Source organism: Schistocerca nitens, chromosome 5, assembly GCF_023898315.1.
Source record: "Schistocerca nitens isolate TAMUIC-IGC-003100 chromosome 5, iqSchNite1.1, whole genome shotgun sequence".
Lineage (NCBI taxonomy): Eukaryota > Metazoa > Arthropoda > Insecta > Orthoptera > Acrididae > Schistocerca > Schistocerca nitens.
In genome coordinates, this window is record NC_064618.1 from 504,219,826 (window position 1) to 504,245,483 (window position 25,658).

The 25,658-nt window shown below is 39.3% G+C and overlaps 1 protein-coding gene across 5 annotated transcripts in view; it reads right to left on the reverse strand.

Moving 5' to 3' along the window:
• Positions 1–9,007, reverse strand: part of LOC126259508 (cyclic GMP-AMP synthase-like receptor) — a 96,810-nt gene extending 87,803 nt beyond the window's left edge. For 2 of the 5 annotated variants that reach the window (XR_007546525.1, XM_049956358.1), the window contains exon 1: positions 8,511–9,002. The gene's annotated coding sequence lies outside the window, so the exon portion shown is untranslated. Of the gene's footprint in view, positions 1–8,510 lie in introns of all 5 variants that reach the window. The other 3 variants (XM_049956359.1, XM_049956361.1, XM_049956360.1) reach the window with 3 other exon arrangements.
• Between the last annotated feature and the right edge of the window lie 16,651 nt (positions 9,008–25,658).

The window sequence follows — 25,658 nt, forward strand, 5'->3', positions numbered from 1 at the left end:
AGGTGTCAATACCCGGGCAGGGAATGTAGAAAGGAATTTCAAAGAGAAAATAGCTAACTCTGATATTATAAATGTAAATAGTTTGGAGGAACAATTTGGGGAAATCATAGAATGAAAGGTTACAGAGAGAATAACGTCCAGGAACGTATCACCTATTCCTTCTTCCGAACTTAATGATACCAAGAAGGATATGGAGGACCTGTGGAGAGAAATTAAGCTTATCCAAGACAAAGTAGAAAAAAGGGTAACTTCACCTAATGTTGTGTTAACCAGTGAAGCAGTGACTGATTTGCAATGGGTGGCTAATTCAGGTTTTTCTAGACAATTCCCAAAATTTAAGCCGGACGGAGATGTGCATGCAACCCATTTGTTAAAAAGATTTAACCTAGCTTTGCCAAAAAATTGGGAAGATTCCAAGAAGATCGAATTTGCTGTGAGGTGCATTCTAGGGGAAGCCTCATAATGGTGAACAGTAAATATTGAGAATCTTTCCACTTGAGAAGACTCAAAATAAATTTAAAGAGACGTACTGGTCTGCCAGTGCTCAAGAAAAGTTAATATCAGATCTGTGGGACCCAAAATACAGGGTGATTCAAAAAGAATACCACAACTTTAAAAATGTATATTTAATGAAAGAAACATAATATAACCTTCTGTTATACATCATTACAAAGAGTATTTGAAAAGGTTTTTTTTCACTCAAAAACAAGTTCAGAGATGTTCAATATGGCCCCCTCCAGACACTCGAGCAATATCAACCCGATACTCCAACTTGTTCCACACTCTCTGTAGCATATCAGGCGTAACAGTTTGGATAGCTGCTGTTATTTCTAGTTTCAAATCATCAATGGTGGCTGGGAGAGGTGGCCGAAACACCATATCCTTAACATACCCCCATAAGAAAAAATTGCAGGGGGTAAGATCAGGGCTTCTTGGAGGCCAGTGATGAAGTGCTCTGTCACGGGCTGCCTGGCGGCCGATCCATCGCCTCGGGTAGTTGACGTTCAGGTAGTTACGGACAGATGCACGCTGAACAACTGTCGTCGATTCACTTCTGCCGTACTCAATAACACAAAAAGCTTTCTGTTGAGCGGTTGCCATCTTAGCATCAACTGACGCTGACGCCTAGTCAACAGCGCCTCAAGCGAACAAATGTACAACTAAATGAAACTTTATAGCTCCCTTAATTCGCCGACAGATAGTGCTTAGCTCTGCCTTTTGTCGTTGCAGAGTTTTAAATTCCTAAAGTTGTGGTATTCTTTTTGAATCACCCTGTATTATAATAATACTTGGAGTATTATGAGGAAATATTTCGATCGGCATTTAACACGAGCAAAATGTTCAGACAAGCCAATGGAAGAAGAAGAAGAAGAAGAAGGATAAGTATGTATTTTAACTAGATGACTGCCAATCTATGCAAGAAAATACATCTTACGTAGTGGTTCGAAAACGATAGAAGAGTTGTTGTCTTTTGTTGACACACTTGATGCAATAAATAAGGACCGCAATGAAACTTTACACCAAGGTGAAAGTTCAAACTATAAAAGAAATAGTGGAAATAATTTTAAAAAAGCATGAGGTAAACTTAGCAAAAGTACACCAGTACAATAAGAAAAGTTGTAATGACAATTATCAAAAGAAGCATTCACCTTCAAATTTAGATCCAGTAGTCGGTCAAAAATATTTACCAAGTAACCATAAAACACAGAATCCCCCAGGGACATTAACATTCTGGATTAACAGACGCAGTAATGACCATCTGATCCCGAGTTGTTTTCGGTGTTTCTTCCAAGTAGTTTCCTGCACCGAATCCCTTTAAAATCTAGAACTATTCTGTGATCTTATTGCTTATAAAACCAGATATGACTGTGACATAGAGAACAACTTAAGACAATTACAGGAAAAAAAAAGTGATATCTAAATAAAACAAACTAAACAGAGTATTATATTCGTGGAAAATATAATAAGATGTCACTATATAAACAACTGTTATACCGTGGTGTATAGATTTTCTATTTTGTATATTTTATACCTTTTATGAGATGTGATATATATGGAAGGGTTTGTATAAATTTTGAAAGGGGTTTCCATAGGGTTACTAGGATTTCCTTCGGGGACCACAAAGGGTGAACATGGGACAAGTCCATTCTGTAAGAGATGATTTAACACCAAACCTCCTCCGGCATCTCACTCAAGTACCTATGGGGTTGGGATCCTAGGGAAGTGGGGTGGGAAGAGTTTCCTGTCTTTGGGGCTATCTTCTTTCTCTTCTTCAATCCTAGTATCCATATCTATTTTTCCTTTCTTACTTCTCATTTGAGCACCTGTCTATTTTTTCCCTCTTTCCATATTCACAAACTTCTATTGCTGACGTCCTTCCTTTATCTTTAGATAAGGAGGCTGAATAATCAGACTACAAGAACATGCATCCACATATACACAAATATACACTTCTACACAAACACTGAATCACATAAGAGGAAGCCTGTCACGATGTGAGAACTGCCAGGTGTTGTAGGGAAAATAAGTGTACATATGGAAATATGTGCACATATATAGGAAGCTATGACGGTTCTACATCAAATACACATAAGAAGAGGTGCACATACATAAAAAACAACTATAAAGTAGTAATGAGTAATGTGTAAATAAGAGAGAGGTGTGAGCAAAGAAAGAAAACGAAAGTAGGGGTAGAATTAGTCATGTTGATCATTAAGAAATGTTAGTGTAATAAGTGCTCTGATGAATAGAAGGAAGTGGGACATAAATAATATATGCAGACACAGTATCTATTGAAAATATAGAAGTTGATAAGTAGAGGAGGACTCTAGGGAGTAAATTATGAATTAAAGAATGAATGCGAAGTTTAAAATAGATTTATATCTTTACCAGAAGATACACAGAAATGTAGACTACGGTAATGAACCGTGAGGCCTACTCAGTAAGAATAAGGGGGGCGAACCTGGCAATTACTAAGTATAAAGGGCAGGCGTACCTACGTGGAGATAGGACGATCTGCGGCCTAAAAAATAGGGATGTTTTGTAAGGACGTACCTACCAGAATGGAAAGAGGAAATAAGGTTAACCCACAAGCAAGGAATAGGTGCTGATCCTAGGAGAAAGAAACAGTATTGTGACAAAAGTCACAAATTTGATAGGGATTATTCTGCGGAGCATGAATTCTATGAACGACTAGCATTATTATGTTTTGTAGAACTAAATGAGAGTCAAAAGAACACTTTCATTTCGTCCAGAGTTCCTCCAAGCTACAAATAATGAAAATATTACATAGCAGGAAAAAGGTAGTACAGAAGATAAGAATAGAAAATAGATTACTCATATGTCATAAAAACCTGAAGTTTACGATTGAAAAAAAGTCCTCACAATTCCTGAATATCAGTAAAGCTGACTAAAACAAGTAAATGCTCGTGTCTTAATAACAAAGTAAAATAAGAAAAGAGTAGAGAAACAGTAAGCGAAAAATTGTTCAAAAGGGGACAGAGAATTGTTATGGAAAGGAAGATATGTATATAAACATATGTAAGAAATATATACTATTAAGATATGAAATGTTATTATGAGTGATATTATTTGCATAATTATTGTGTATAAATTATCCCGTGTTTGATCTGAGGGGGGGGGGGATATGTACTGATTCGAGAATTTCTGTGTAAATTCTAGAACCACTCAGCCTCTACCATCTCGAACACATAATACTCTGGATATGAGAGTGGATGGTAAATCCTACCTACTGCATGTCACATGTTTGTGTGTGCAGGTTTAAAATCAGTCGCGGGAAGAAAGTAGACGCGGCAGTCGGACGACACCGACAAGTACCTGTCAGGCAATCCATAGATGTTTTAGTGAGAGTGTAAGGAACAACCATGGAGTTTACATGCAGCTCTGTGCTTGTTGTGTCATTGACTACTGTTACTAAAACAAGAACAGTTGAAAAAGTACTCTTGTAGACTCTTAATGCAACCCTGTTAAGAGGCAAGACTCATTTTATGGTTCATGTTAAGAGAGGTCATGGTATCCACGCCAACTTTCTTTTAACTGTAACTCAATTTGTTTCTAACGTCTGATTGTATGAAAGACTTGCAGGAAGTTGCATACTCATGTGGAAAGTTAGATTTTTATTGTGTATGGAGGTCAAATACATCATTAGTTGGCGAAATGTAAAGTTTGTATGTCTACTTATTTCATAATTACAAGGAGTCTAAAAATTCCTGTACCTATTCGACAGAGAAGAAGTCAAGAGGGTTTCCAGCAGCCAGCTATTCAGTAAAGAATAGTGGCTGCAAATTCCAAGTAAGTCATCTCGTAAAGAAGTGAAAGGTGGACTGGGCGAATAAGCAGACATAACCCACATAACGGACTTTAAGTTGTCAGAACATTAGAAACTGGCTAAAACTGGTTATCTATGTAACAAAATGTGTGAGCCAGGCAATAAGGTGTTCTAAAAGGGTACTAGTCTCTCAAACATAGAAGATTGTATCCTACTCCACTGACTACGACTGGTAACCATAAAGTCATAGTATCACTACTTGAACTTACAACCACCAGAAGAGATTAGACAGAAGCTTTTATTTTTGAAGTGAAGAAAACAGCAACACTTATTATGGTCGACTTTTATTTTGGCCCCTCTTTTAACTGTAATCTACCGTAGATCCCTTGAACAAAAATCCGTGCCCAATAGTTAGAAGAAAGCACAGATCACACAAGACGACAACAAGGTTAACAGAAGCAAACCACTAAAACTACCATCTGATATCCTTAATGTACATTTGTTGGAGAATCTTAGAACATATTCTGAGCTAAAACATAAATAGATATCTCAAGCACGATAACCTCCTCCATGGCAACTAACAGATTCCAAAAACAACAGGCATTTCAAACCCAAATTTGCATTTTTCTCATGACATGTTGAAAACCACCGATTGAGATGTCAGATAGATGCAATAAACCTCGATTTTGGAAAAGCGTTTGACTCAGTACCATACCTATGCTTACCATCAAAATTGCAATTGAATGAGCTATAAAGCGAAATATGTCACAGAGTTGCTGATTTATTGATAGTGAGGATGCATCATCTTTTTAGGATGGAGATTCATTGACAGATGTTGGAATAACATTGGGTGTGCCCCAGGGAAGTGTGCTGGGACCTCTGCTGTTCATGTTTTAGACTGGTGACCTTACAGACAATAGTAATAGTAACCACAGACTTTTCACAGATTTACTGAAGTACCGTATGAAAAAGCTGCACAAACATTCAGTCAGATCTCAATAATATTTCAAATTGGTGTAAAACTTGGCAACTTGCTTTAAATGTTCAGAGATGTAAAACAGTGCACTCCAAAAAACGAAAAAAAAAAAAAATTAGTATTCTACGATGACAGTATCAATGAGTCACAGTTGGAACTGGTCACCTCATAGAAATACCTGGATGTAAATCGTTGTAGTGATATGAAATGGAATGATCATATAGGCTAAAATGTAGGCAAAGCTGGAGGCAGTCTTTCGTTTGTAGGTAGAACATCAGGGAAAATGCAACTAGTGTGTGAGATCCATATTAACAATTGTAAATGTGCTCTTATGGTGTTAGGGTCTGTTGCATTGCACATTGATGTTGGTAATAACTTGCGTGATGAACAATGGGACAGAACATGAAGTATCACACAAATCAGTTGTTGGTATTGAATCAGAGTGCTGGTTCAAAATTTTCTATGGTTCATAAATAAAGTTAGCTGATGTTTTATTCTACTTGCTTAGAATTTAATCACATCACCACAATTTTTGGCAAAACGGAAATAAGACATACAAGTAGGTGATCGCAATGACAAATGTCTATGTTAGGCTACACTACACATCAATCTACTAGAACAATCACATTTTCATGTCAACATGTTTCGGCTTCACCAGCTCACAAGCAAATTGCCACATTCAAGCCTAACCTAGGCCTTGAGTTGCACTACAGGTCAGTCTGTCTGTACATCTAGTTTTTTCTATTAAAATTCATAATAAGCAAATCACCAAAAGTTAATCTGGCACTCTCCATACTGAAAATCTTCTGCCAAAGGAAACCATTAGTTTCAGCAATTCTTGATTGCTCTCGTGTATTATCATCTGATTAGTTACAACGAATTGCCAATTTCGGCACACAATGCAAGAGCTGCCGGCACCATTAAGTACCCTTTAGCTCTAACACAGGATACCAAATGCTTGCAGAGTATGGTGTACATGTAGAATATATTGCTATGTTTCTAGACTTTCCTAGTCTTGACCATTAGGTTGGAAATTCAACCGCCATTGCCATACAGTGCTATCTACCAAAGGTCCAATTTAAGCACTTCATTAATGTTGAGTACATACAACATGGAATCTTGCATCAAGCCTAACAGTGTCAACCATGCTGTCACACCATATCAAGGACTCTTTCCACAGCAAGGATGAGTCAGTCATGCGGATCATGTGTTCTGAAATATTTAATCATAATTGTAGGTAATTCCAGCCATTGAGATAGAAAAAATCATTCCAGAGCTTGTCAATAGCTTTCTCAGAAAAGTGCCCTAGTGCTACATTTACCGTACCTCAACCAATATATGTGTTTTATGAGAGCAAAGATAGATCAGCAGTGGTGTGTGAAAGTAATAGTAATACTAGTAATAGTAGTAGGAGTAGTAGTAGTAGTAGTAATAATAACAACGAGTACGTGGGGATTGCATGAAGTATCCAATGGTGTTTATTTCTTTTTTGCACAACGAGATAGAGTCTTGTATTCTGACAGCCCCCTGCTTTTCTCAGTAAGTTCACAGTGAGATTCATCACAGAATTTGGTAGAACTACTAAATAAGAAGTTTTCAGAGGTGTCAGGGAGGGAGTTGTTGACAAACACTGGCTGTGTGAGGTACCCACTACCTAAATGTGCACACACAGGATAGATTAGGTGGATTAATAGTGGGACGCAAAGCTTGCCACAATCCAAGGATCTGGCCTTCCCTTAAATGTCCCATATAAGCACATAAAAAGTTATTAGAAACAGAGTATTAGTATTGTTGCTACCATTAGTCTACTAAATCCAGTGTCACATCTGAAGGCCTGCACATCTGACTCAGTATTTGATACACGATATGCATAAACTAATTATGCCAAAGTAATATTCTATTATTTTGTCTTTATCTTTTAAGTCCTGACTGAAATTACTATATTATTCATTGGATTGCACATTTCCCACCAAGCATGAATGGGCAGCTGGGGCAGTCAATATTTGTAGCTAGCAGAGTAACTGTGCACTCTGAATTGATCAGTATGCAGTGGATGTGGTTCACTGATATAAATAATATCTTAGTATATGTGTCTAGAAAGTCCTACAATTTGGGCTTCCACCTAAGAATTCTGTTGGCTTTATAGTTTAGTAAAACTACCTCTTCCCAGTCTTATATATTACCTAAATCAACCTGTTGCGGATAATAAATAGAACAGAGGCAGTTGCTTTTCACACACCAGTCACAATGATTTTTTGGGCAAGTAGTAGATGGAACTCTTCCGGATTTGCACATTGACAATACTGGAGTAAATGCAAATGTATGCTACCAAAGATGTAACAGAAAAGTACGGGCAATTCAACTAGGCAGCATCAGTTTCTTATTCTGAAGTTTCATTAGCAATTTAAGAGATACTTTTACATGAAAAACGCAATGATGCATCAGTCAATGGTAAATGCCACAACAAACGCATCTGTCCACGGAAATTATTTCCTATTGTATATCCAAGAGCCTGAATTGAAACTTGCAGCCTATTACGTCTGCATGACTCTAACTGGCTAGCATGAGAAGATAAGTAAATTTCCTCTGAATGAGAGTAACTTTTGTACAACTGTGACATTTACATCAGAAACGTGATCACTGAAATAACTGTCACAAGTTATGACATGTTTCTGAAAATTATATGTACCAATTACGCAAAAGGAAGTGTCAAATCAAGAAAAACTACTCTACAAAAATACACTGTAATGAGCAGGCACACATTTTAGTTTAACAAGATTGAAGGAAAAGAAAGACAAAGATGACGTTACATAAAAAATTAAGTAAATACAACAATTACCATGTGACAAAGCACAAATTCATTACATTTCCTTCGGAAAAAGTAATTCTTATTTCACCTCGACTCATTACGTCTGAGCTACCATAGGTGCGTGATTTACTATCATTTTAACGACTACCCGAATGTTTGTACAGATTTCATGTAAACTAACTGCAGAGTCTCCGATATCAACTTAACTTCTGCTGCGAGAGATGTTCAAATATTTCTAGGCCAATTGTAGGCCCTACTGCCTACCACTGAGTAGTCAGTCACGAACAAATCTGAATGATGAATGTTCAACTGATTGTACACACAAAATCATCTCCACTACCCACTTACAGTAAAATCATTTCTATCGTGTATTATTAACTATTTCTACAGCAAATTAGCTTGAACTGGTTACATCAAAATGTTACAAAAGTACTCACCACTTTCAGCGAGACTGCTTCCACCTAATATATCTGGTGACCGTGGCCAGCCACCCAGTATTATTGCGAATTGTGCCCGTCTTTATATACAACACACTGCTAACCAGGTTCTCCCCCCCCAGTTTCCGTACAAATGTTTCAGGCGTAAATTCGTACTTCCCCCCATTGCATTTACGTGTGAGAAGATGCATAGCGTTAAGGCGCAGCTCATCTGAGCAACGAGGATACCGACGCACAGTAACATCCAAATTATGTCCAAAATATTATGTGTAAGTCACTAATAAAGGTATTGATGAAATTCAACCGGTTGACACAATGTGGCTTGGATTTCAACTCTGCTCACTGCAATACCTGGCGGTAGAAAATGCACATGTAACATCGTTGGTGAAAGTATTAATATCTTCCGCGGGTAATGCACTGAATAATGACGCACGTCGGCACGTGACATTGACACAGGATGTGGTTGTAGGTTCGTCTGCTTCGAAGTATGATTCATAATCGTATGTGCTGGCATGCTCCGACGAGATATGGTGGTGGCCGAGAGAATTATACATTTTGAGATGCTGGGTTGCCAAATAGTAGTAACTTTTCAGTCTAAATAATCAAGTTAATCGAGTCTTGATTTTCCTGGTCTTGATTTTGCTGACTAATAATGTAATTCCAGATGACTCATGGTTTTATGTAATTTAGTATAGTTTTTAGGAGGATATTTGTTGAAGTATGAACAATTTCATAATAATTCTTTGATATTCTCTCGTTGCTACGTTACACAGCAGGCCTATGCGTTTCTCTCTGTGCGTAATCGTTGTGTAATATCTTACTTAGACGTTGGTTGAGGCGTAATTGCAATACCTGATTAATTATTATTACTTGTCTAAGTGAAGCTTCCCAGTTTTGTAGCTAGAAAATATTCACAGAAGTTTCTAGCTATAACAAGAGGTTATGATCGTAGAGTCAGGTTTTACAGTGCGACAATAATTGCGGTGGAAAAACGAATTCATAATTCAATACACAATCTACCATAATGGCCCAGGAAACAAGTACAGGGGTATCGTTGCTTTATTACGCCAACTAAAGCTATTGGGAATTTGGGACTGATTCTCTTTTAAGTCGCAAATAAGCTAATAAATTTCACACAGTTACTTGGAGTATGTCAAGACAAGAAAATTGCCAACGACTTGTGGCATTCATTTATACAAGCTTTTGATGGAAAGGTAAGCCCAATGAATTTTTATTACCGGTACGAAAAATTTCGTTGAAAATGAAGTTTAATGTAAATGACGATAGCCACACACTTAAAAATCATTTTCTGGAGTTCGATAAATGTAATGTGAAAGGATCTGGAGCTAATATTGAAGAAACATACCGTGTGCAGTTTGTTACCAACAATGTCTACAGAAAACAAAGTTCTTGCTGCTCTGAAAACCTCGTTAAGTGAGGAACTAATGTTGAGCTTTGTAAAACGCAGCCTACTATATGAGGAAGCAAAACGTAATTTTAATGCTAATTAAACAAACTGCCATCGTCTACAGCATTTATCTTGCAAGTCTAAATGTGCTCGTTTCAGCCGTAGGAATGCAAGTCATATTAGGGAACACTAAAGAACGAAATTATCACGAAAACATAGCGACTAATTTGCAAGAAACAAATGGAAGTGAAGATTTTTTTTCTCAGCTGATGCTGCAACTTTTTCTGATGACAAACTAGAGTGGTTTCTACACTCAGAGACAACAGAACATTTAGTTAATGTTCCTTTGACGAGAATGTGGGAATTAATGATGCGAAAACAGATACAATATAATTTTCCATAAAGACTGGTATAGTTTCTGTTGAAAATACTGTCTGTGGAAAAATTTCAAAGGAAATGAAAAGGTGTTCTTGCAGTGCCATGTTAGTAAATAATCTATTGTCAGCATCTAAATTAGAAATGGCTGAACATCGCATTGGTTTTGAAAGTTTAGCGGGTTCAATTTAAAAAGATGATAGTTATAGCAGTTGATCAAAGAAAAGATTCAGGTTTGTTAACCCTTTTGTTCAGACTTACTACAAGTGTTTGTGTGTCAGACAGGGATATAAACTTGTGACATAAATGCTTCAGACATCTGAACTTTGCAGATTTGTAGGAACTTGGTCATTTAGCAGCGGGACTGGACAAATACAAGTTTTCTGAACCTGTAAATAATTATTTGTGCTGCATAGAAGGTAAACAAACACAGGTAACACATATTCTATCTCGCATTTGAGGCAAATGACCAGATGTGCTTGGTCCTATAACACCAGTCTCTTTTGGTAGAAAGAAATACACCATAGTAACTTCCACAGGCGATTATACGCACATTACAGCACCTTATACCCTCCAATTACAGTCAGTAATTTAAAGTACAAATAGCTACTGCTTGTTTTAACAGGAAAATCATCAGATATGACAATGGTCGTGAATATATTTCAAATTAAATTATGAGGTTCTTCAATGAAAAGAGCCTGCAGTTCGAGTTTACCGTAAGGTACATGCTTCAGAGCAAACCTCAGTGGCGGAGTGACTAAATCACACTGTCGTTGAAAAGGCTCATTGTATGATTATCACACGCAAACTTGGGAAGCAGTTTTGATCAAATGCAGTAATGATGCCTGTTCTTATCATTTATTTTAGTGTTCCATTAGTTGTAGATGGAGAAATTTCACCAATGGTACAATATGGAAGGAACCCAAATTTGAGTGAACTACAAGCATTTGGAGCAGTGCATACTTGCACATTCCAAAACAATCAATGGCAACTTGAATGTCAAGGAAGACTGACAGCAGATCTTTAAAGCGTTTTGTTTCTGTATATTGTCCAAATGGTTATAGACCAGGCCTGTTCACTGATCTGCTCGTAAGAGCTGACTCTCTTCCACACATGTGCGCAATCGACTGGTTCACCGCTGCTTTGTAGCCCCACACACGTTCACAGTGGTACTGAAAGCGACAGATTGCTGCTGTCTGTTGCTCATGTGCTGGTTGGTGAAGTGAAGTGGGAGAAAGGGAGTGGCATCAGAAATCAGAACAAGATAGCTTCACAATGGGTCTAATTTCTTCATATGTTTTACAGAGATGTTTCGCATCGTTTCACAGGGGCTCATTACTGTGCTTCATGGCAAATTTATTTTGTTAGATGGTTGCACTTATTACAAATGATAGTAAAATGAAACTTAAACGTCTTTCAGTACTTTGATGAAACAAAGAACATGGGGCAGCTAAGTGCAAAACACTATATTTCTTATGACTGATGCAGCCTTGTTATGAATACCGGTTTAGGATGAAATTTGAATTGACATAAAGTGTAAGATGGGTGTTTCATTTTGATTTGTGTAAGTTATCGAAGTGCACATCAGAGAGAAAGAGAGAGCAAGTTATGTTACTGTTGAACAATCTTAGTACTCATTGTGAAACTTTCTTTGCCTCTGTGCAGTCTGATACATTCCTAGTTCAAGTCTGATAGATGATGAACCTATTCAGCAGTGTTATGTTGACCTGTGATTGTATCTTTTGGACAAAGAAAACTTTATTGTAAAGGACCAATGGCTCTGAGCACTATGGGACTTAACTTCTGAGGTCGTTAGTCCCCTAGAACTTAGAACTACTTAAACCTAACTAACCTAAGGACATCACACACATCCATGCCCGAGGCAGGATTAGACCGTAGCGGTCGCGCGGTACCAGACTGTAGCGCCTAGAACCGCTCGGCCACTCTGACCAGCTTGTAAAGGACAGCTAGGATGAATCCAATGCATATATTAAAAGGCGAAAAGAATATCAGTTTCGAATAATTTTTTTTCTCAAGAGAACAAGTTTGAGGTAAGATTGCAGCACTGCGCGGCTATTTGTTGCAATGACTATTGTCAGCTAGTTAACTTTGTTCACTTGCTCAGAACTGAGAGAAAGACCACCCCACTTCCCTGAGTCATGCATTAACATATGAACTGATTAAGCTGTTTCGTTTTTATAGAAATTCTCTGTTAACGCTGAACCCTTTTTAAATCATTGTCACTTTATTAAGCATAGTACTGTTCAGACCAACATTATGTGGGAAGATCACACAAAGTTTTACTCTGTGTTTTGGAATACATGCTTCATTCTAAAATCATGTCTGGGAATATCATTTCATAGAAGTAGTTACTCTCCCTATCCCACTGTTTAAAGAAGCTGTATCGTTACGCATTACCACATTGCACCATGTTGTGTGCAACAGTCTGAATATTGTTTAGAAATTTTATTTAAATATAGAAATCTAGCTTAGCCGTTGTCTGCTTGTTTTCGATAAATTTGTAACAGCATTGTCAAGATGCAAGGTAAGTAGAAATTTTTGTTATGAACAGATAACTGTTTTACTTCAGTTGCACATTTAATGTAAACACAAGTTTTATTCAGACCAGTCGCAGTTCAGTTAAAATTATGTTCTGTTTAGTCAAAGGTTAGCATACGAGTTTAATCTGGATACCAGTTTGTGGGCATATAGTTTTTGTAATACATAGACATTTTATGGAGTGGGAGGAAAATTTGGGCTAAATTTCATACAGAAACACATAATGGGGAAATTCTGTATGTCAACGTTTTATGCCACCATAGTTCATTGGTCCTTTTGGTAATTTGTAGTCAGATAGTAATGGATCTCTCGAAAGCAAAAAATACTGTTGCACTAATTTTACTAATGTTTTACTTCTTTTTCAGGCAATTGATCTAAAATTTTATGTTCAGTTTATAGAATTTTGCTCTTGTGACGATTATCGATTACTTTATTATGTTAATATTTTGCATAATAGTAGAGATTCTGTGTGGATTTCATTAATTGATGAGTATTTGCAAGCATAATAGTACAGTTTTTCTGTTTGGTTATTGTAGCAATTTCGTTTTTCAAAGAAATAGTATTTAATAATGTTTGACACAACAGTGTAGCACAAGACTACAGAAAGTGTTACAAAATAATGAGTGGGTACAGGATGAGATAAACCTCCTTGAGCAATTAGCAACAACCAATGGTTTACATGAGACTTCAGGTAACTGCACGGATCCAAAATGATTAACCAATAATGAAACAAAACAAATGATGGGTAATGAAAACGCAAAGTCTGAAGTTGAGTCTGTCGATGATAAGTCGCAACAGTCTTGTGAAAGCTTACAAAAGTCGCCTCAGTCATGCAAAATATTACAACAACCAGTAGAAGATATATCAGAATCTGGTTTTGCATCAATTTCTTTTCAACAGCCAGAATGCACAGCACCTTCAGTGAGTAATGATATGGTGTCAAACGATGCCATTCTGGTAAATTTGTTAGAATCAATTTGTGGGATGTTTGAAAACTCACAGAAAGAAATGGGTAAAGATTGCAGGAAGAAAATTGTAAAACACTAAGGGAAGAAATAAATAAATCACAGACTCAAAATAATAAATTTCAGGAAGAGAACAAAACAGTGCTCCAACCAATTCTTAGCAGTTTTGATGACAGATTATGTAACCTGGAAACTTGAAAAGAAATCAGCAATATGACAAGGCCGAATTGTTGGCTAAATTTAACACTGTAGTTCGAAGTGCGATAGTGACAGAGATGAGCGAACAATGCAAACAGGTTGACACAAGATTTAATTAAATTAGCGAATGTATGAAAGCCTTAACAATTAATTGTGGAGAACAAAAGGAATGGTTAAGTATGGCCAAAGAAAGGATGGATGACTTGACCACTAAACTCGCAAATTCATCAACCAGTGCAGACAGAGATTCAAATGACACAATGCCAGTACAATTTTCAGACACAGCAGAATATCAGTCATTAACAAATTTGAAGACAACCAGGAGAAAATTAATTGGGAAATAAGCATTATAGGAACATTATGAATGAAAAAGTCGAATGTATTGAAAGAAAGCTTCATGACCAGGACAAAAAAGGACGAATTTGACTATTTACATTCATATTAAAAACACTTTAGTTACCATGTAAATTTATGACGTTTAGGTGATTTTCAACAACAATAATACTACACAACCAGATACGATGCAGTGCAGAAATCATTACTTATCAAACCTATACAGTCCATCAGAGCTAATTCGCATTTGCTTAACAATGTTACCTACACATTTGAGCATTTGAGACACATAATTTCGACTGGTAGATGTAAAGATGATTTAAAATCATTTCAAACATTACTTCATGAACTGGAATTGGATAGTGACAACAGCTTAGCGACAAAACACAGTAACAATATCAGCAACTATGAAATGCAAGATGATTTTGCACCACATGAAAACAAAATCTATGGTAACTCACATAACAAATACAACCACAGAAACAATTATAGGTGAAATAACCAACAATGACTGGATAATGTATAATTCTCACAGATGACTAATGATAGTGTGATAGAAGTAATTTCTGGAGCTCTGATTATCAACATAAAAACAGACATCACAGGAATTATGGTAATGAGAATAGGCATAATCATAATTATCATATATCATAACAATCAAAATAATACAGACAGTACTCAAACTTAGACGGTAGTCATGCAAGTTCTCATGGCACAATTCAGGTAGATAAAATTCGCAGAATACACAGCCGCAAAACAACAGTGTGCAAATAGCAACCAACACAATCACAGTAATCAACATCATAATTCGCAGTGGCAAAAGTCTGGAATGGTAAGCCCAGCAAAACAGATAGAAATAACTAAAGTCAGTACACCAAATCCACGAGCAATACAGTAATACAGGACAACGACTCGTGACTGAGACTGCATTCAGAGTGGCACTGACAACAGTCGTCAGACACCGTCGCCAAAGGTTGCCCGATAACTTTGGCTGGTGGCTTGGTCACAGAGCATCCAATCTCATTCCACAATTTTTGACTGGATTGAGGAGATTAGGTTAGGTTAGAATCTATTTTCTGTATGAAGTATGTTATATTTTAGCCTCCAAGGATAGGATGGACACCATGATGTGCCGCTTTTGCTATTAAGATGCACGTAAATGAGCTAATTTGTCTTGAAAAGAACATGGTGGGTACTGTACACTCTGTCCTCAGTTACTGGAATTACAAGATAAGTTTTACGAATACACAAGATGAAGGGAAACACAACATGCCACAAAAGTTAAAAACGCTCGAACTTTGTGATGCCAATTTCCTTCTCTCAACAGTGATTAGTGTCAGAAACTAACAGGTCATAATTGATATTTTTCATATTTATATGTGTGTATTACAAAAATATGCACTAATGATCTGTCCAAAACACGTTGTTCGGAATGTGGTTTATTATGATACATGGGAGGAATGTGCTACTTGGTTGTTCAAAGTTTTTGCCAATAAGGTTATGAACACACAATGGTTAATTTACGTGGTGAGGGTACCTGTTTCTATTACATAATGCTTGGATAAAATATGTGCGTAAGTAAGCAAATACTATCTCATAAATGAAAGGTAGATTTGTGGTTTCACAGCAGCTCAGTTTATTCTATAAGTGGTGAAAACTACCGCAGAACTAACAGGCTATTCAGATAATCAGATTCTACTGTGCTTTACTGCTCTCTAAACATTTACCCAGTGGATTTGAGAAAGGAAGTAACAGTATTATTTCAGACTGAATGTTGCTTTAAGTAAAGAAAATCTACCATATTACAGTGTCTTTTAGTGAACTTGCACTGCTCCAGAATTTGGCATAGAATAAAGTAAAAATTTCGTATTACAGGTATTTGAGATGCAAGAGTGAAAGTATTAGATTTTAAATTGGTATTTAGATGATCATGAATAACATTCAAGGTATCATATAGACACTTTGAAACTGTAGTTTTCAGAACGAGGTATAGGCCTAACTGTTAAAGTCAAATATCAAATTGTCGCTTCTAATTTTACTTCAACCAGAACTGCATATTTAATATGAGAATTGGACTTTTTAATAGACCTCAAAATACACCTTTGCAAACAGAGGCCTACTCGAAATCTGTTTTGATGAATTAATTTAACAATGTGCAGGCATATGTCAGTTAATCTTTAATGACTATAAGTCAGTATAAGTGTACAAGACTCTGAAACTCTGAACACCTAAAGCACTGAAAACTGGAAAAACGTATGTACACCACGTTTGCAGACCACTTCATATACCTTAATCGCCACCCTAATGCCATAAAAATTTCGGTTAACAGTAATAATAATTAGTAGACAGTAACTTTAAGCAAAAGACAAGCCATTCTTGCCACTCGAACAAATTATTTTTCCATATTATAAACCAACCTAAAATTTTTGATAAAGATTTTGCCCACTTGTAGTTTCCAATAAACCTGCGGTTTCAGTCCGTAGATTCCAAACTGTATCCCAGTTATAATATTTTTATGCTCAGGATGCCACAAACTCCGTCTTTCGCTAAACATACAAGTCGCTCATAGTAATGTTTTGTGTAGTGTCAGCCATTAGGACAGAAAAAAAACTGATTTGAATTTTACCAGTTGTAGTCTGAAACATGTATGTTCGGACCATGAGGTCAGCTCCATTGTCACCACGCATAGCAGTGTACTGATTTGAAACGATTAGCCGTCTTCGGCCGATATCGGTTGTCGGAGGAATCCACCAATATTGGCGCTGACGACCGACAGTGGCCCGAGACGGCCGATCTTTTCAGTTAAGTACACCACTACGTGCGTGGTCACACTAAAGAAGATCATATCTTCTGAATGTACTTCAGACGAGAATCGGTGAAGAAAAAATCAATACATTTTCTTTGGTCAAATCGACCGACGTTCTCAAACACAAAAGAAACTGATAAGTCCACAAAAGAGTGAATTGTGGCATCCTAAGGATGAAAACATTATAATAGGAATATAGTTCGAAATCTATGGAGTGGAATCGCAGGTTTATTCGAAACCTCAAATAGTTAAAATCTTTATTGAAGATTTATACATAGATTGTTGTTGTGGTCTTCAGTCCTGAGACTGATTTGGTGCTACTCAATCCTATGCAAGTTTCTTCATCTCCCAGTACCTACTGCAGCCTACATCCTTCTGAATCTGCTTAGTGTACTCAACTCTTGGTCTCCCTCTACGATTTTTACCCTCCACGCTGCCCTCCAATCCTAAATTTGTGATCCCTTGATGCCACAGAACATGTCCTACCTACCAGTCCCTTCTTCTTGTCAAGTTGTGCCACAAAATCCTCTTCTCCCCAATTCTATTCAATACCTCCTCATTAGTTATGTGATCTACCCATCTAATCTTCAGCAGTCTTCTGTAGCACCACATTTCGAAAGCTTCTATTCTCTTCTTGTCTAAACTATTTATCGTCCATGTTTCACTTCCATACATGGCTACACTCCATACAAATACTTCCAGAAACGACATCCTGACACTTAAATCAATACTGGATGTTAACAAATTTCTCTTCTTCAGAAACGCTTTCCTTGCCATTGCCAGTCTACATTTTATATCCTCTCTACTTCGACCATCATCAGTTATTATGCTCCCCAAAAAGCAAAACTCGTTTACTACTTTAAGCGTCTCGTTTCCTAATCTAATTCCCTCAGCATCACCCGATTTAATTCGACTACATTCCATTATCCTCGTTTTGCTTTTGTTGATGTTCATCTTATACCCTCCTTTAAAGACACTGTCCATTCCATTCAACTGCTCTTCCAAGTCCTTTGCTGTCTCTGACAGAATTACAATGTCATCGGTGAACCTCAAAGTTTTTATTTCTTCTCCACGGATTTTAATACCTACTCCGAACTTTTCTTTCGTTTCCTTTACTGCTTGCTCAATATACAGATTGAATAGCATCGGGGAGAGTCTACAACCCTGTCTCACTCCCTTCCCAACCACTGCTTCCCTTTCATGCCCCTCGACTCTTATAACTGCCATCTAGTTTCTATACAAATTGTAAATAGCCTTTCGCTCCATGTATTTTACCCCTGCCACCTTCAGAATTTGAAAGAGAGTATTCCAGTCAACATTGTCAAAAGCTTTCTCTAAATCTACAAATGCTAGAAACATAGGTTTGCCTTTCCTTAGTCTTTCTTCTAAGATAAGTCGTAGGGTCAGTATTGCCTCACGTATTCCAACATTTCTACAGAATCCAAACTGATCTTCCCGAGGTCGGCTTCTACCAGTTTTACCATTCGTCTGTAAAGAATTCGCGTTAGTATTTTGCAGCCGTGACTTATTAAACTGATAGTTCGGTAATTTTCACATCTGTCAACACCTGCTTTGTTTGGGATTGGAATTATTATATTCTTCTTGAAGTTTGAGGGTATTTCGCCTGTCTCATGAATTTTGCTCACCAGATGGTAGAGATTTGTCATGACTGACTCTTCCAAGGTTGTCAGTAGTTCTAATGGAATGTTGTCTACTCCTGGGGCCTTGTTTCGACTTAGGTCTTTCAGTGCTCTGTCAAACTCTTCATGCAGTATCATATCTCCCATTTCATCTTCATCTACATCCTCTTCCATTTTTATAATATTGTCCTCAACAACATCGCCCCTGTATAGACCCTCTATATACTCCTTCCACTTTTCTGCTTTCCCTTCTTTGCTTAGAAATGGGTTTCCATCTGAGCTCTTGATATTCATACAAGTGGTTCTCTTATCTCCAAACATCTACATCCTTAGAACCTTAAAAAGTAATTTTTTCAAGTGAAGAGAGTGGTGTATCTTATATGCTTATAGCTACTGCAGTGGATCTTTTTTGTGGTAAGTTGTCTACAAATTACTGCTTAATGGCGTTTTATGCCAGTAAGGTGGAGATACTGTTAATATGAAGTGGTTTGCGAATGTGGTGTACAGAACATATTTCCACTTTTAAGTACTTTAGGTTTTTAGAGTACCTTATGCTACATTTTATGATTTACCCTTACTGAATTTACCCATCAAACTACTGCTGCTGCTGGTGTGGGAGCACCGTCTGCCACTGTTTTCTGCAGATGAGACATTCAGTGGAAAAAAGTATTTTGTACAGATCGCCATATTGCACTGATAGCTAAATCCTGCAGAAGTGTCATACAGATCGTCAATACGGAAAGACTTACTCAATTATACTGCACTGCCACTGAGGACAGAAGCCTGAATATTAGAGCGTGAAACAGATCTCCAACCTGGCAATATATCTCCGCATACTGTGTCGATGCAGTAAACAAACAATAAGTATCCGGCACCATATAAAATCGCCCCTTTTACATCATTCGTATAGCTATCGACTGCCAGACACTCTCATATATACCGCGAAGACAGACAGCACCATATAAAATCCTCACTGCACTGGATATTGCCTGCTAGGTTGGGTGGTTATCCACTCCAGACGCATGATCAGCGTGCCCTCTGTGGACCAAAGTCACTCGCAGAACTGTTGTACAAAGGCCGTTCGCTTCCTCTTGACACAAAGACGTTACTGTTTCTGGCCCCGACCTGCTTGCTTGCTTACTTTTCTACACCCATCTCCAGTCTCTGGGGATTACAAGAACACATGTATTTTCACATGGTTTGCCATAATATTATACCATTTACGTGATACATCTCGATATCAGGCACATAGCAGCATCCCAACCGATCGCTCACGCAATATAATTCTGAAGATATACGCTGGGAATTATTTTTCTATAAATCTGAAACTTTAGTGAGGCGGAGTGCGCTGTAAACCACTGAGTAACTAGAAACGTATCCTGTCTGCAAAGACTTTTACGTGAGAACTCGACAAAAAAATAAAGGAAAGTTATACTTCCACTCATGAATACCAATGTCGGTGATATAACAGATTCCAAATCATCCCTATAATTTAGAAAGTCAACTAAGGTGTTTCTCATGTCTAGGGAACCAGCAAAGGTGATTTCCACTTGTCTTTCACCTGCTAGACGCACACTCCAAAATCTTCTCAAATTTCCACGTGATCACAAAATCTCTCCATCACTACTATGTATTAGTTCGCTATTCGGCCGTCTAGAGGACGAGATGGTTAAGTCAGCTACATTCTTACACCCCAACAGGTCTATCCATTCGGACATCTCCCACCATTAGCCGGAAACGTGAATCATTCCTGCCACAAGTCACCGGCGCTGCATGTCAGGTACGCATAAACAGAATCGTCCTAGGAAAAAAAACAGCCTCCCATATATTTTATCCCTGTACTTACAGTTAAATATTACAATCGCAGTCTCAATTGAACGACATTCGACAATGAGCAAAGTATTGGAAATACACCTTGCTGACGGCTATGGCTTTGGAAATAGAAACATCTGTGCCATTCTTTATGTCTTGACATACTCTTCTCTTTGCTATCACAGTATTCCATGTCAAATCCGTACCTTGCTTATGACTGGACATGGTCATTTTCTTTGCACATGTCGAAACACACACATATACTTTATAACCCTGACACTCAAGGCAAACTTATCACGCACCCCCTACTACTAAGTGTAATACTTCGTCAATAACTGATTGCCAGTGACATGTCTCATAAGGTTTTCTTGCGGGTGCTACCGCCATGTCTTAGAAAGGAAGGCGTAATTGTCTTACAAGCTGTTATATGTTAAAAAAAATACAACCATATTACCATCACAAGTGGTCTTGGTTCTACAGGTGCACACAAGTATCCATGTTAAAAGGACTTCATCCAATAGAGAACTCGATAAGATTTTTACTGTATTTCTCTCCTCCCATATATCCTATTAAATATACAGGTATTGATCAACTGCACAGACCAGATTAAAGTTTCTTCACCTGTACTGTAGGAGGATCATCATATCCCACAGACTATACTGTAAATCGCAAGAGACGCTCCCTGTCACCCTGTGTCATTGTTTGAAACATTGTTTCTTTTCTGCTGTAACACACTTTGTACACTGCCGTACATTTTGCTATTCTGCTACGATTTCAAGGTCTGTGTCATTCTAAACTGACATTAACAAGTTCTGATCTATTGCCTCTCACAGAAAACTAGACGTCACAAGGCGTAAATCACGTTGTATTGCTGCTACCATAACACACCACACACACTGGATGATTTTAAATAAAAGACAGTAACAATGTAAGGAAACTAGAAGAGTTTGGTGGCGTTGTGGAGAGTTTCCAAACTGCAGTCTGAACGTAACTGACGACCTCTACATTTAAACTCGTCTGTCACAGTGACGAAATAGCTGATGACCCTGCATCCTGTCAGACTGATTCCTCGTAAGTAGTGGGACAACCTATGCGTCAAGACACGCTGCATTGTTGCTAAAATTTATTCAAGATGGCGGCGATGACGTAATCCAAGATGGCGGCATGTAGACTCGGCAACATCGCATGACGTCATCCAAGATGGCGGCTTTTGGCGGGAAAATAGACCAATTGTGCTATGTCCATTAACCTAACCTCCCCAAAAAATGGCGGGAATTTTGAATTTTGGCGGGAAAATAGCCCAATTGTGCAATGTCCACTAACCTAAGCCTCAAGAAGAAAAAATGGAGAAAAGTTTGAATTCCAACAGGATAATGCATGCAAAAACAGTACTTATCTTTATTATTATTATTGATTATCATTTATTAACACTCATTATCATTTATAATCATTCATTATCATTTATTATCATTCATTATCATTTATTATCATTCATTATCATTTATTATCATTCATTATCATTTATTATTATTATTATTATTATTTATTATTATAGGCCTACCTCCACTAGAAAATTGCGCCAAATTCAAATTCCAACACGATAATGTCTCGAAAACTGTACTTCTATTTATTGTTATCATTTATTATTTATTCAAGATGTCCGATTTTCTCGGTGAGAAAGCCATTTTCCTTACATCCATAACAAAAATCTATCACAAGTTCAAATCCCAACACCATAATTGATCACACGTACGAACTTTCTCCGTCACTTATCTTTTTTCACTGGTAGCCTATCATAATAGCGTCAAATAATAATCTGCACTTATAGTAACGTAAGTCACGTCCTTTGATTTTGCAGGGGGGAAGGGACTGAAGACTTTATTTCAAGCAGTAGGGTCATCACTTGTTCTCCAACACAGTCAGCACACACATCTTTGATATCACAGTGCAGTCACCACGATGTCCGCGCTCCAACTGAATTAGTTCAAATCCTCACCACCCCCTGGCCAGCGCGCGGAGACACTGCCGACGCCTGTCACGTGAGGCGGCCGGCCACTCGCGCTTGCACTGGCGGTACGCTGGGGGCGAGCCCAGAGCTCGCTCCCACATAGTAAACATGTTTTCGCTGGACCCACTGGAACTTGCGGAGCTTGACGTTACAGCGGTCCCTTGTCCGCTCACCATGTGTATTCGTCGCCTACACACGTTCGCCGCCAAAAATTGTTTGCCTCGGAGTGGAATCACACAACAGTCGGCTGTTCACTGCCACACTTCTGGCCCCAAAGTTGTTTTCCTGGGCACGTTCAAACCTGTCGATGCCGACCGCTCAACGTCCACCACGTGTCCGCGTGCAATCGAGAACGCAGTGCTACACTTTTGGAGGCAAAGTTTACTCGACAGTGGAATCCGCCATGACTATATAACAGCACGTTAGGTCCGCACTAGAACGCTCGCTAATTGACTCTCTCTCGTGCGCGCGTAATAACTGTACAATCGCTGCGCTGCCGCCCCACTTACGTCACCCACCCTCCATACACACGACGGACCTAATCTTCTGTAGATACCTAAGTACTTTATTCCATTTCGATTTTAATCATATTAAATAATTCAATTTACAATTTCATATACACTCCTGGAAATGGAAAAAAGAACACATTGACACCGGTGTGTTAGACCCACCATACTTGCTCCGGACACTGCGAGAGGGCTGTACAAGCAATGATCACACGCACGGCACAGCGGACACACCTGGAACCGCGGTGTTGGCCGTCGAATGGCGCTAGCTGCGCAGCATTTGTGCACCGCCGCCGTCAGTGTCAGCCAGTTTGCCGTGGCATACGGAGCTCCATCGCAGTCTTTAACACTGGTAGCATGCCGCGACAGCGTGGACGTGAACCGTATGTGCAGTTGACGGACTTTGAGCGAGGGCGTATAGTGGGCATGCGGGAGGCCGGGTGGACGTACCGTCGAATTGCTCAACACGTGGGGCGTGAGGTCTCCACAGTACATCGATGTTGTCGCCAGTGGTCGGCGGAAGGTGCACGAGCCCGTCTACCTGGGACCGGACCGCAGCGACGCACGGATACACGCCAAGCACGTTGGGTGGCACGGGGGACCGTAGGGGACCGTAGGGGACCGCACCGCCACTTCCCAGCAAATTAGGGACACTGTTGCTCCTGGGGTATCGGCGAGGACCATTCGCAACCGTCTCCATGAAGCTGGGCTACGGTCCCGCACACCGTTAGGCCGTCTTCCGCTCACGCCCCAACATCGTGCAGCCCGCCCCCAGTGGTGTCGCGACAGGCGTGAATGGAGGGACGACTGGAGACGTGTCGTCTTCAGCGATGAGAGTCGCGTCTGCCTTGGTGCCAATGATGGTCGTATGCGTGTTTGGCGCCGTGCAGGTGAGCGCCACAATCAGGACTGCATACGACCGAGGCACACAGGGCCAACACCCGGCATCATGGTGTGGGGAGCGATCTCTTACACTGGCCGTACACCACTGGTGATCGTCGAGGGGACACTGAATAGTGCACGGTACATCCAAACCGTCATCGAACCCATCGTTCTACCATTCCTAGACCGGCAAGGGAACTTGCTGTTCCAACAGGACAATGCACGTCCGCATGTATCCCGTGCCACCCAACGTGCTCTAGAAGGTGTAAGTCAACTACCCTGGCCAGCAAGATCTCCGGATCTGTCCCCCATTGAGCATGTTTAGGACTGGATGAAGCGTCGTCTCACGCGGTCTGCACGTCCAGCACGAACGCTGGTCCAACTGAGGCGCCAGGTGGAAATGGCATGGCAAGCCGTTCCACAGGACTACATCCAGCATCTCTAAGATCGTCTCCATGGGAGAATAGCAGCCTGCATTGCTGCGAAAGGTGGATATACACTGTACTAGTGCCGACATTGTGCATGCTCTGTTGCCTGTGTCTATGTGCCTGTGGTTCTGTCAGTGTGATCATGTGATGTATCTGACCCCAGGAATGTGTCAATAAAGTTTCCCCTTCCTGGGACAATGAATTCACGGTGTTCTTATTTCAATTTCCAGGAGTGTATGTATACAAAGGTGTTCAACTACCTAATTTCAACTACTTATCGAGGACCAGACAGCCACCTCTTCCTAGGAACCAGCGCCGAGTTTGAATTCTGGCAGTAAAGAAAGGGCACTTGTACCAACCTCCTAAGAACCAGGGCCAAGTTTGAAATCTGCCAGTATACAAAAACTTACTTGCGCTCCCGCCACCAACCTAAGAAAATTGTTGCAAACCAAGCTCATCACCACCAAACTAAGCCACCAGCACTCAACCTCTTCCTACACATTTCGGCTAAAAGGACTCAACATGCACTAGACCCATGGATGGAGGAACCAATTTACTTTATTTAGGAATGGAGTGTACGTATCACACCAACATGTTCCACACCATACAGACCTGCAAAGCACTCCTACATAATTCATTTATAATGCTCCAGACACACCCTTGCTAATTGTAAACAGTTAAAAATAACTCATAGCACAGCCTACAGACAGGCGAACCGCTCGTAAATAATGCAAAACATTTACGTCCAAATAGCCAAACAACCGCTAATTGCCGGCCGCGGTGGTCTCACGGTTCTAGGCGCGCAGTCCGGAACCGTGCGACTGCTACGGTCGCAGGTTCGAATCCTGCCTCGGGCATGGCTGTGTGTGATGTCCTTAGTTAGGTTTAAGTAGTTCTAAGTTCTAGGGGACTGATGACCACAGCAGTTGAGTCCCATAGTGCTCAGAGCCATTTGAACCAACCAACCGCTAATTTTCCGCAATAATTTCAGTGCACAGGCTGATGGAAGGAGGAACGAGTGTACTTTATTTATTTGCGACGTATCTTTTTGAAACTTTTGCTTCTCATAGGTTTCGATATGTAAGGCTGACATAAGGCAGTTTCTGAACTCCAGTAGTACACTACACATGGCAACACAACCTCACCCACCAAGATATTCACTCCAATCCAGATCTCCAACTCCTCTACAGATAAATTTGTCCAGTTATCTGTTGCCTCACTCACAGTC